Source organism: Wolffia australiana, chromosome 1, assembly GCF_029677425.1.
Source record: "Wolffia australiana isolate 7733 chromosome 1, ASM2967742v1".
In the NCBI taxonomy this organism is placed as follows: Eukaryota; Viridiplantae; Streptophyta; class Magnoliopsida; order Alismatales; family Araceae; genus Wolffia; species Wolffia australiana.
The window spans coordinates 10364892-10379302 of record NC_135835.1 but is presented as its reverse complement, the minus strand read 5'-3'; positions in this window follow the sequence as shown (position 1 = coordinate 10379302).

Genomic DNA, 14411 nt, shown 5'->3' with positions numbered 1-14411 from the left:
TGATTCCAAGTAGTCAGTCAATCCATAATACCCAAAAAAGTCTATATGGGAGATCAACCTTATATTCCATTCAAACTAGATTCTTGTGCATTTCTGGTACTCGTATTCGAGCTAACCAATGAAATGGGTGATTCAATGCAAGTAACATTGCATTTGAATAATTCAATAATTATTGATGCAGCAATCAAAATATTTCCAAAACATAAGTCCAAGTCCATGTGTCCAAGCTGGAAGAACAATGCTTCTTTCCTTGATGGGAAATTAGCTCATTCAACATAGGAACCCGAATGTGCTCTGAATAATATCATAGCCAATCCTTAAATTTAAAATGAGCCTAATGGATTATTCATGAAGACATTATCGTATGTAAACTACACTCTACAATTTGATGCACATGACATTATTGAACTTACTAAATATGAGCCCAATAGTACCACATTTGTGAAAAAACATTAATATCAAAATTTTAACACAATTTTACAAATCAAAGTTATGTCGTTTTGTAGATAACTGCTTTTATATAGTGTCATGTGGTGAACATCTAAATTATTCCAAACAAATTTCAAAATTACATGGTCTTTAAGTTTGAAATTATACATATTTGAACATATCAGTGAAGTTAAAAAAGAAATGAAAAAGTTAGTTTCAATTGAAATGCATGTGATTTAAAGAGATTTCAAATAAGAATACAAATAAATAATTATAATTTCTCAACACACAAGTCATTTTAATGATTTCTATAAAATAATTATAATTTCTCAACACTACTTGTGTGTTGAGAAATTATAATTACTTGTGTGTTGAGAAATTATAGAAATAATGATTTCTATAAAATAATCATAAAATCATTTTATTTAATTTAATAATTAATTAAATAGGTCCTAATAATAAAAGCTTGGGTTGAAATTTATGCAAAAAAAGCTGGTATCACAACCATCAAGTGGATTGTTCTTTCTCCTTGGATTTTCCTGGGTAGTAGTGAAATGGCTTCATCTATGGCTGAAGGACTTGGATAACCAGGTAAGAAACTCAAACTTGATGGTGGGAGCCATTGTTTCCTTTTAGCGGGATGAAACATAATGCCCCCTTAATGTCTGTAACCAGTAAAGAGCACTCATCAACCTATGAGTGATGATAATACCCTTACATGTGGCTAGTTAACTAGATAAACTCTAACAATTCATTCAAAAAAAATTAATTCTGACCTTAATTGTGGAAATACACTCAAATTATCTCATGCATAGGAAGATACACCTTTATATGAGGGATTCCCCTGACACGAATCCATTTTTAATTTTTCTTTTGTGGAGCCTGCTTGAAGAACCCATAACATGCAAGTATGAGATGTCTTTCGAATTGTAGTGAAAGGTTATGTGGTCCTTTGTTCTTCTTTCTCATCACCACTATCAATAATACTCATACTTCTGCCGTTTTCTTTCCTAAATAAATGTGGTCACAAAACTTGACTTGTACTTCTAAAAGTCATGGCTCATAAACTATCACCTTTGTTATGACTTGATCAAAAGTATTCATCAAATTTTGGAAAATCTAGCCTTGCACCACAGTCTAAGGAACACATTATTTCTTTAAATTCTTACTTTAACAGTCCACTTCTAAGGTCCTGGTGGATGAAGTAATTCTTATGTTGGGTTTTACAAGACGGGTACAAGAACAGCTTTTGATTTTCAGTACAGGTCAAAAGAATGTGATTTTTTTAATCCATGGGAAACTCAATCAACCGATTTAAAATGGGCCTTGGGAAAAATGACAAAGAGCGATAAAATGATGAGTGTAGTTAGTTTTGTTTAGAAACATCGATGGTTATTACCAGAAGAGGGACATGCAAAAGTTTCAAGTGGTGTAGCAATCATTTGGAGGAAGGATGATGATCAATACTTTTATGGCATATGGTAAGAAATGATTCCATAAAATGAAACTGCAAAGCAAAAACATTTAAAAATTGAAAAATATCAACAAGTGTAGTCATAATGATTCAGAAAATAATAAAAGGTATTTATTGTTACCCCTCATTATTTTCTTGTAAAATATTAAAAATCATCCGATAAATAATGATTTAAGTTCTATTCCAGGATTCATTAAACAGCGGTGAGATTTTGAATATCAACATAAAAAAATTCTGAGGTCTTAAGAAATGTTTCTGCTCTGATCTTGATCACATACATAATCAATTCTCATATTGGGTTTTACTGGACATGTTCAAGAACAGCTTTTGGTTTTCAATACAGGTGGAAAGAATGTGATTTTTTCTATCCATAGGGAACTCAATCAACCAAATTAAAATGTTAATTGGGAAAAAATGGCGAAGAGCAGTGGAATGATGAATGTAGTTAGTTTTGTTTAGAAACGTCGATGGTTATTACCAGAAGAGAGACTTGAAAATGTTTCCAGTCGTGTAGCAATCATTTGGAGGAAGGATGTTGATCAATAATTTTACAGCATATCGTAAGAAATTATACCATATAATGAAACTACAAAGCGAAAACAAATAAAAATTGAAAAATATCAACAAATATAGTCATAATGAATCAGAAAATAATAAAAGGTATTTATTGTTACGCCTCATTCTTTTCTTATAAAATACTAAAATCTAACTCTAAAAATATCAGATAAATAATGATTTACGTTCTATCCCTAAATTCATTAAACAGCGGTGAGATTTTGAATATGAATAGAAAGAAATTTTAAGGTATAAAGAAATGTTGCTGCTCTGATCTTGATCACATTCAATATCAAAAACTTAAAAAAACTTTATCACATTCAAACTCTCAGTCAAACAGCTGTCTAGAACCTTTTTGCTAAATTAAGAACTCACATTGTGCACCGGCCTGAGAACATGAGATTGAAGCGGAAACTAGTTTTTATGTGGATATAATTCAACAAATACAAGACAAAATTGTTGGGATAAATTACTTGTGATAGTAAAAGTGGAGAAGATTATTTTGAGCCATCAGAAATGATTAGGAAGATAGATCGGACAAACTGAAGATAAATATGAAAAACAAAAAAATGTTAAAAGGCTGGACGAGGAAAATAAAAGTGGTAAACTTGGCACAAGCGGCAATTCCAAAGGTGACTCCGCAACAACTGGCTGCATTAATCGCTGCATAACGTATTGGGGATGGTTCCCTACGATTTTGAACAACTTGCACCTTCGTTTACATCTATTATTTTGCCTTCCGACGACCTGCTCTCAAGTGTACCAAAGATCCACCTAGAGTGCCACCACCGCCTCATATTGTCAAAGGTTTTTACTTGCTCTTTATTTCTTTTTGTGATGAAACCGGCCGACCTTCTACAAGATATGGAGGAAGAAAGTGGTGGGGGATTACTCTCCCATACCCTACTCATTCCTCTCGTTCATCTACATAGCATCCTCGTCGTCACCATCAACGACATTGGGCTCTTCCTTGAAATGATATAGCTCATCATCTTCGTCCTCTACTCTGAAGGTGTGATCCTGGATGGTCGTCAAACCTTTTCTTGGTTCACCGCAGACCCGCAATAGTTCGTCAGACAAACATAATTATTTTTTCAGTGATTGGGCGACGTGGACTGGCGATAGTTACTCTGAATTTCTTTCTTTTTATTTCCCGTAGTAGAAACTTCAGAGGGTATAAAAGCCCCAATTGTTACGACATTTGAAATCAATCCGAGGTTCAGTTTTTTTTTGTGTTCATTGGAGTGTCAATCCATTCGTTAATTTCTGAGGAAGCACTGAGATTGATTTGAGCAATTCAGATCGATTATCAGCCAATAATTGATATCAGAGCATGTTCTGAATCTACCTGACTTGCGAAAATGCCAAGCAAGGGAGAAGTTTCATCATTGTTTGACAGGATTAGCATTGGAGAAGTTGATGCTGTTCGGAGCCTACCGTCTGGTCATTTCCCATTGCTCCTGCTGTCGAAGACAAATTATTGACAATGGAAGTGTATTTGGGCGCTAGCGGATTGTGGGAGGTTATCTTCGGCACGGAGATGATCCGGAAGAAGGACCGACATGCATTTTCAGTCATCCTCTTTGCAATCCCACAACACGTGACGGATCAGCTCGATTCCAATAAATCAGCGAAGGAGAATTGGGAGATCCTGTGAATATCAAATCTTGGAGTGGATCACGTCATCTAGTCAAGAATTCAAGGGCTGCGACACCAATTTGAGCTCCTAAAAATGAAGAAAGATGAAATTGTAAGTGAATTCACGCAGCGATTTACACAGGTCGTTGGTGAATTGAGGAGTCTTAGTGAGAGAATCCCTGAACAAAAAGTTGTTGGCAAACTTCTGAGGTCAACGCCGTCAAAGTATGATGCACTGACACTATTGCTCGAGCAGTTTGGTGACATGAGCTCGATGACATTGGAGGAGGTTATTGGCTCTCTTAAGGTTCATGAGTTGCAGCTAAATGAACGCGAGCAGAAAGAAGATGATGAAGCTTTGTTGAAGCGAGCTCATTCCAAGTTCAAGAAAGAAGAATTTGGACAGAATTTGGCCAGCAGAGGAAAAGGGGAAAATGAGGAGTAGAGGAAGAGGCAGAGGTAGTGGAAGGTATTTTGAAGAAACATCAAATGATGTTGAGAAGAAGGTCTTCGATAAGTCAAAGATTTGGTGTTTCAAGTGCTAGAGACTTGGTCATTACAAGTCTGAATGCAGATCAGAAAAGAAGAAAGAAGAAAAAACAAACCTGGTCGAAGCTGGTGGAGATGAGGTCTCAACACTGTTGATGGCTATTGAAGAAGAAGCCTCAAAGATGCTACATCACAGGTCTAGTGGGGATTCTCCAGCCCCAAATGTCTGGTTTCTTGACACTGGAGCCACATCTCACATGGCAGGTATTCAAAATTATTTCAGTTACACTAATTTATCATTGACAGACAATCAGATTCTGCGATGGATCGCAAATCAGCTATGTCGGAAAGGGGACACTCAATGCAATAAACAAGGATGGAAGTGTGTTGACACTCAAGGTGTTGTATGCCCCAACGCTAAAGGTCAATATTCTCAGTTTGGGTGTCTTTGATGATTAAGAGTACCCAATGATCTTGGATCATTGGCAAGCATGTCGGGGTACCATTTACAAAGGGTAAGGATCAATTGTCGTTTAACCCTCTAGATTTTGTTTATGCTGATTTCTGCGGACCCATCTCATCGACATCACTTGGTGGTAGCCGCTATTTTCTCCTGATCGTGGATGATCATTCAAGATTGATGTGGGCGGCCATGCTGAGGCAAAAGTCTAATGCTTTAGCAGCTTTCAAGAGATTCAAAGTACTTGCAAAAATAGAAAAGGGTGGAAAGATTAAGTGTCTCTGAATCGATAGAGGTGGTGAATTTTGGTCAGAGGAGTTCAGTATTTTCGGTGATTCACATGGAATCAAACGGCAATTGACGACACCCTACACTCCTCAGCAGAATGGAGTGGTAGAGAGGTGTAATAGGAAATAGATGTCCTTGGTGAGGCCTGATAATTCAGATTTTGGGGTAATTAGTGATGAGCTAACTTCACTAATTAGTGTCGTTGGTTTATCCGAATTAAAACAACAAAAATTTATAATAACCTTACTAGCGTAGGGAGAGTAAGGGTCGATCCACAGGGATCAAGGGTTTTTTTCTTAGGAATTTGTGCTTTAGTTATGTATTTTTTAATAATTTTAGAGGTAGGTTTACTACATATGAAGATAAACAACTAATTAAATAAAAATATATAACAAAGAAAAATAAAATATTATAATATTATAATAATATTAATAGGCAGAAAAAAAATTTTGGTATTTTTTAGGAGTATTTGAAAGCTAAAAAAAAATAGGAAATAAAACAGTTTGGCGCTCTGGACTTAGTCAAAATTTGGCCAAGTCCGGATGCCAAATGGGGAAGGTGCCTTGGTGGAGGAGAGAGAAAAAATGGACTGTACTAAAATCACTCTAGAATGAGTTCTAGAACGAATTTTAGAGCGTGGTTGGATGCAATGGAATCTTCTGGATTTTGGCTAGTGGATCTAAGAATAACCAAAAGACAAAAGATGAACAGAAAAGAATGAAAAATGAGAAATAAGAAGGTAACCTCTTTGTCACACCCGCTAAGGTCCAAGGGACTTCTCCTTTCCACCAGCTTCTTCAGCCCTGGATGCTTCCTACTCAGCCTGGCACTCACTGAGGTGAATGGATCTATGACTCAATTGCACTTAGGCCACCAAACATTACTTTGGATTAAACCACAAGATGAATTTTACAATAGGGTGAAGGGGTTTATATAGGGAGAGAGAGCAAAGGAGAGCCATTGGATTTTTAATACAATGGATGGCCAGATCTTCTTTTCAGGGTCATGATCCACGTCCATTATGGTCCTCCAATCAGCATTGAGACCTTTGAAATACCCCCTGGACGTTCAAGGCTTCTTTCCTTAATTAGCATTAAAGGTGCTATCTTTAAGTGTCCACCCTTGGATGTTTTGTGGATTGAATGGCTGGATCTTCTTCTCTGGCTTGGATCCACGTCCAAGGTTGTCCTCCAATCATCATTTAATCCCCTGAAATATTCATAAATAATCATGACTGGACCTTCCCCTTGCCCTCCTTTCTTTGGCCCAACATGCCTCTCATAGTGGGCTTAGTGGAGCTTCCTTAGTGGGCCTTTAGGCTAGAGCCAACTGTCTTGCTTTGGGCCTTCTTTCTTGGCCCAGGGTTGTGGCTGAGCCTGCTCCTATGGTCCAAATAGCTTACTCTTCATTTAATTATCCCCTTTATTCATGAAAGTTTCACCTAATTCCTGCATCTTCCACATAAACTAAGAAGAGAGTGAGATTCATTCCACTTAACTCATTGAGTTAAGTGGGGTTAGTCCCACAAATGATAATAATTAACTCCAAATTAGAAAAAGGTGATTTTGTTTCATGATGTTTCACAACTTAACATAAATGTTGATAATATATCCAGATAAAGATAAAGAAGTAGATAAATTAGCTGAAATTGCACATATATATTACTGTCATTTTGGATTTATCAAGGCCGGTGCTAGAAGAGAAAAATATGCCAATGCAGCTATGGATAGAGACAGTGAACACTGTCATATATGTGCTGAATAGGTCATTCACATAGAGTCTTATTGGAAAGACACCATAGAAGGTATGGTCTTGTCAAAAGCCAAGAATAGATCATTTGAGAATTTTTGGATCACTAATTTATGGTAAAAAAGTAAGTGGACATCTGAAGAAGCGGGAAGATAGGAGCCAACCAGCAGTATTTATTGGCTATGAGACTGTGTCAAAGGCATATCGATGTTACTTTCCACAAAATTCTACAATTCAGATCAATACAGACGTAATCTTTGAAGAAGAAAAGGAATGGGCCTAGAAGTCCAGTCCGTTGGCCACCTCGGATACTGAATTGGTGGTCACCACTTTTACATCAGCTGTAGGTGATCAGATTGAGGGAGAAGAAGCATATCCTGCCGTTGATGATGTTGAGGATGATTCATCTTCATCAAGGCAGAGTCAAATGGCTGAGAGCTCCACCTCAAAGTCTCTAGTAAGGATCAGATGCTGGACAAAATCTATGAAACTGCAGCACCAACAACAGCATCCGAAATCAATGAGAATTAGCTTATGATCAATGAAGAGCCATCAAGCTATAGTGAAGCAGCTGAAGAAGTGAATTGGAAATGAGCCATGGAGGAAGAAATCAGGTCAATCGAGAGAAATTCGATGTGGAAAATGGTGTCTCCAACAAATAATTGTAAACCCATTGGCCATAAGTTGGTGGACAAATTAAAATGTGATCAGAATGGCAGGATTATAAGGCATAGATCTCCACTTGTGGTAAAGGGATACTCCCAAAGACCTGGAATTGATTATGATGAAGTTTTTGCCCATGTTGCTCGATTTGAGATGATTCAGAAGATTACTGAGCTGGCTGCATTCAATGGTTGGCACATCTATCATTTAGATGTAAAGTCAGCTTTCTTGAAAGGAGCAATTCAGGAGGAGATTTATGTACTGAAACTTGAGGGTTTCACCAAAAAAGGGAGAGAAGGTGATGTTCTGAAGTTGAAAAAAGCTTTGTATGGGTAAAAGCAAGCTCCAAGAGCCTGGTATCACATGTTTGATGTTGTTTTGACGTCCTTTGGTTTCTGTAGAAGCAAGCTTGAACATGCTCTATACTTGAAGCAAAAGGCCAGAAATAATTTGATTATGGGTGTGTATGTTGTTGATCTGATTGTCACAGGTTCTAAGGAAGAAGAAGTGCAGACGTTCAAGCAGGAGATGAAGGAAAATTTAAGATGTCTGATCTTGGCATGCTCTCATCGTATCTTGGAATTCAAGTGAAGCAGTCATCGACTACAATTACTCTGATGCAAAGCAGGTATGCTTCTAAACTGCTGAATGTTTTCAAGATGGAGGAATGTTATCCCTCCTTGACTACTATTGAAGTTCGTCCAAACTTCAAGGATAAAGAAGAGAGGGAAGTTGATCGAACTCACTTCAGAAAATTGATGGGAAGAGGTATCTCACACACACAACCAGATCTAGTGTACAACATGGGTGTTGTGAGCAGACTCATGCTGAAGCCCACTATAGTTCATATGCAGGCAGCAAAAAGAATCATCATGTATGTTAACGGGACTCAAAACTATGGGCTTCTACATAAATGAAACCGAGCTGTTGCGTTGGCATGCTATAGTGATAGTGATTTTTCTAGAGATACATTTGACCGGAAGAGCACCTCTGGTCAAATATTCTTCTTGGGTTCGATGGCAATGAGCTGGAGTAACTCGAAGCAGAAAGTGGTAGCTCTCTCTTCATGTGAAGTTGAATACAAAGCTCACTCAAGTGCAGCTTGCCACAGAATCTGGTTGAGCAGACTGCTAGGAGAGCTGAGAGGGGAATCATAGAATGCTATCAAAATCATGGTATACAACAACTCAGCAATACAGTTGAGCAGAAATCCTGTGCATCATAGTTGGAGCAAGCATATTAATACAAGATTTCATTTTATTCGAGACTGTGTTGAAGCAGGACAGATCGAGGTGAAATTTGTGAGAACTGATGAACAGATTGGAGATGTCCTCACAAAATCACTAGGAATGATCAAGTTCTGAGAATTCCAAGATAGAATGGGGCTTCAGAAAATAATTTCTGACATCCAGGATCACGGAGGAGATTAAAGGTGTGATTCGGATGGTCGTCGGACATGTTCTTGGTTCACCATGGACCCGCAACAGCTCGTTAGACAGGAGTTATTTTCTTTGCGATTGGGCCACGTGGACCGGCGATAGTTACTCTGAAACTCTTTCTTTTTCTTTTCCATAATAGAAACTTTAGAGGGTATGAAAGCCCCAATTGTTACAAAATTTCAAATCAATCCATTTGTTGATATCTGAGGAAGCACCGAGATTGATCTGAGCGATTCAGATCGGTTATCAGCCAACATACTCCACTTCTTCTAGGAGGTTGAACATTGAAGATATTGCTTTCCTCTTCAATATATTTTGCGGATTGCAATTTTCTGAGTGGCTGTCAATTCAACTTTGTCATTGCTGCCGTCGTTTTTGGAGTCCTTTTGGGGGATGATACTCATGAGAATAGGTCTCTTATCGTTGGAGCCATGCGCATCATCTTCAGTATTTCCATGTATGCCGCTCCTTTGGTCGTCATGCTGAGTAGAACCCTTTCATCTCTCAACCTATTGAATAATCCTTCCACTTTCTGTTTATCTAATTATCTTTGTAGCAATTTTTCTACCAAACTATTCATTCATCCACATAGATATATCTATTTATCTATCTAGCTATTTATATACTTCTCTATTAATCTGTTTATATCTCTAGCTATATCTATCTATCTTTATATCTATTTAAAGATATAGTTATCTATTTGTAAATCTTTATGTCTCTCTTTTTTAACCTGTATATTTATCAACTTATTTATTTATTTATCTATATTTTTTCAATCTGCCTAATTATCTATCTAGCTATCTATCTATTTTCTCCATGTATTTACAAATCAATCTATTTATCAATACTTTTTTCAATCTATCAAATTATCAATTTATTAATCTACCATATAATTATTTCTACATCTATTTATCTAACTATTTATTTATGAATATACCTCCCTATCAATATCTTTCATCTCTGCAGACTTACGTCTACGAGCAAACCCACAATTCTGCACCTTTATTCTCACACAAAGGCATAATCCAGAACGATGTAATACTAGTTTTTATCATGATGAACAGAGGAAGTACATGCCTTTCTAGCTCTCACTGGCGTCGTTCCTCAATGGTTTCTGCTGGACGCTCTACGCGCTTATCCGATTCGATATCTTTATCATGGTAAGCAAGAATACTATCAATAATACACGGAGAGGATGACATGACATCTTATAGGGGATTGGTCGCGTCCCGTTTTGTTTGTCTTCTGCCAATTTAACACTTTGATTTTTCATCGTAGATACCGAACGGTCTCAGCGCCGTGTTCAGACTGGTGTACCTGGTGTTGTACACTTGCTACTGTGGATCAACGCCCAAGGATGACGACAAGGTAGAAATCCAATTACTGATGTTGGAACCTAGATCTGTCACTTCAGCAACTCACACAGAGAAGGGAAGGACAGGCACTCACTCTCTTGATCTCACACAGAAAATAAAGGGATTTAAGTTCTCACTCTCTTGATCTCACAAAGAGAAACAAGATTTGAGTTCTCACTCTCTCCATCTCACAAAGAGAAACAAGAAGAAAGAACACTTCGAGAGAGGAAGGAACCTTTTTGCACACAGAATACTACAATAACGAAACTCCTACATATTTATAGGCACCCCCCATAACTGTCTAGGGACTTAAGCAAACCTGACAACACACCTGTCCATGTGCTTGGTCGTTCAAGATACCAGTCTTTAGCTCATCAAAATCTGCTCTTGCCTTCACATCTCCCTACAAATCAATGATCTCTTCTGACTTAATTTATTCCTTGAAACATTCAAACTAAGACTCCTATAACAACTGAGTCAAGATTAATTTCCAGCAACCGACTGTCAACCCTACTATTATGAGATGAGAGACAACTTCCTTTTGTGGCTACTAGGACAAGAACTCCTTCTCACCCTTCTTTTCATTCCTTTCTCCAAGTATTAGATTTCCCATGTCAGCATTTTTCTCTTTATTTCACCTGCTTGTAAACTATACTGTTATTTCCCCTCATTCTACCATATTGTTTGTAATTACTTACGAAAATCTGCAGCGATGGCACTGCGTTGTTTTATATCCTTAACTTATTTAGGAGTCTAGAACTTGTTTGCATCGTAACAAAGAGGTTGATATCTTGTTAAATGAAGGGAGCTTCTGTTATAAACCTCCTTATCGTTCCTATCTTGATAACTATTTCGGCAATTGCTTCTCCTATCTCGTTGTTGTCGCAGTCAAAACATCAGTCATTGAAAGATGAGAATGCTGAAGGATAATTTTATGTCTAGTAAGTGGAGAGACCAAGAGCCATATAAGGGATTCATTTTGCTCTGAACGAGAGTAAATGAAGGGTTTTCCCTCCATTAGTCTTTAAAAAAAATGGTTATGTTGGTCCTTAAAAAGATAGAGAAACACAAATGCAGAGTAGAGAATGCAGAATGGAAGGAGAGACACACTACAATAGATTGTAACATGATGTAGGAAGTTAATAATAAAAATTTTGGGGGATCGAGTAATAGAGATTAAGAAATATGTGCAGTAAAATAGCGCGACGAAGTGAAATATCTAGAGAGGTTGCGGAATGTTCTTTTGAGAAATATTCAGAAAAAATATAAAGAAATCGTACCAACAAATGAAATCTTATCTACACAAATTTTAAGTAACTGAGATAAATTGTGTGATGCAGATGAAAGTGTATGTACAAATAAAAAGGGTAATGATAAACCGAGATATAGCTCAAATATAATATATCTAAAATATAAAAAACAATGAAAATTTTTTGTATTTATAAGTTCAAACTTGCACAGAATTTTGAAAGAAATAAATAAAGTTTACATTATATTTTTATGAATTATATGTAACAATAATGTTATATATTACTTGCTTCTCCAATATTTGAATATAGAAGTTTCTTTATCTTAAAAATAATTCAACCAATATAATCCAAATTTCGGATGTGAATGATTCTTATAATTTCAAAACTATATTATTAAACATATGCACTTTATATAAATAATGAAATACATTTTTTGTATATGTTTCCCATTCTTTTAGTTGTTATATCCTTAGTTTATGATTATTCCCTGATTAAAAAGAAGAAAAGTAATATTAAAGTGAATACATGGCTCTGTAATTAGAATCAAGTAATCAATGACATACAGGGTTGGGTTATCTCAGAACAGTGGTATTTATGTAAATTTTGAGGCTTCTTAAAGCTTACTTTGAGCAAGCATCTACACCACTGAAACAAATATACTTAATTAGAAACAATATCATCTACCAGAGATAAAATAACTTACAAATTTTCAAGCTATCCTTAGGATAAGAAATTATCATTATTCCTCTCATGCAAAGTAAGAGAGAAAATATGCAGCCCCTTCTGTATAAAAATGGATAGAACAATGTCCTTTATAAAAGCTGAACATTGTGTTTGTAATGACACATATAAATCCATGAAGTTTTATATAGATTACGATATTTAATATTTATTTGAAATTTTATTAAGTATAAAGACTACATAGTGAGAATGAATAATCCAAAAAATCAAAAAATAGAAGTTTCGATGAGAAAACGACTGGGGGACTGAATAATCAGACCATGCAATAAAGTCTTTGGCTAGGGTAGTGGACATACAAGAGAAGTTTTTTCATATGATTTTCCAAACACATTATGTATTAACTAAGATGGATAATTGGGGTTTGAGAATTCATTGTACCCAAAACCCTTGTTGGAATGTGACACTACTTTGAGATTATACTGACGTGGCAAAAAATGATAGAAAGGTTCTATGAAATAGTTTTTTAACTCTCTTATAACTGTAAGATCACATGGTGTAGCTTGAAAACTTTAGGACCCATCACAAGTCAAACTATCCATTGGGTGACATTAATCTAAGATTAATTGACCTATATTCTAGATAAATATAACTAATTCTATTAGCCCATAAAGAGTTTTGGGCTTGTGAAGTTAAAAATTTGACTTATATATGGGCTAGAGGGTCAATCGCATGAGGTTTATTACACATCGGAGGATATTCATAAATTAGTGGGACTTTTAAGAACAAATTTATATCAAGTGTAAAAGGATAAATAGTCATGAACTAAATACACTCATGAAAGACTTTCATTGAGTGCTTTTCCTTGTCCCTCTCCCATCGGGGTGCCATTTCCCAATTGTGCGAGTGGAACATAATGAATATCCTTCCCAAATCAAGTGGGATACTGATGAACATATATGTGGCTGACAAGCCAATCACACATTCCACATCTCTTTCCATTGTAATTAATAAAATACACTCATTATAATGCACATGTGATGCTTATAATGAAGTCCAAGAATACATAATTGGACTTGTGAATTATGATGAGATCATATACGTATATTAGTGTTTTTTAAGTATGAGTTCCAAATATTCATATTCAAAGGATACTCGAGAAGGACATTAAAGTATCCCTATAGAAGATCACTATCGAGACTCACTAATATGATGCGTATGGCCAATCCCATAGCCATTACTTCGGTGTGTAAATGGTCTTTAGAACTGAGACACCAAAGACGCCTGGTGGATGGACTTTTATATTTTGACTATGACGTATGTGTCCCTAATCATGAGATTTTAAATAGTCTTAGTTCGAGTGCATCAAAAAGTTCACGAAGACAATTAAGCAGTCAACATGGGATCGTACACTCTCCATGAAAGAGATGACAGCTCAAGGAAGACGATCTAATGAAGTCCTTGGGCAAGGCACTGAAATATCGAGAAAAGAGTTCAATGATTTTCAAAAGGATTAATACTAATTCAGACAACTGATTAGGGTTTGACAATTGACCATACCCTAAGTTGTCCTAGGAGCGTCAAGCGAATGATGGACAATATGAACACGATAACTAATGACGAACAAGTTCTATGAGTGAGTCGATACACACTCCTTTGTGTCTTCTAGAGCACGAGGTATAACTTGGTTACCCACGTGTTGGAGACTCAACCTATCGAATAGGTTAAATCAATATAAAGTTAAATAATCTACATGATGATATAGTTGATTAATTTAGAAAACCAATAAAGGTTATTGGGTTGCTGTAGTCGTTAGCTAGACTAATACATGAGCCTAGAGGGTTACACACAAATGGTCTTTGTACGTCGAAATATATACTTCAGTTTGGGGGGGTTTTGTGAATAACACCCACTTAGTATAAATAAGAGAAGACCCTAAATGAA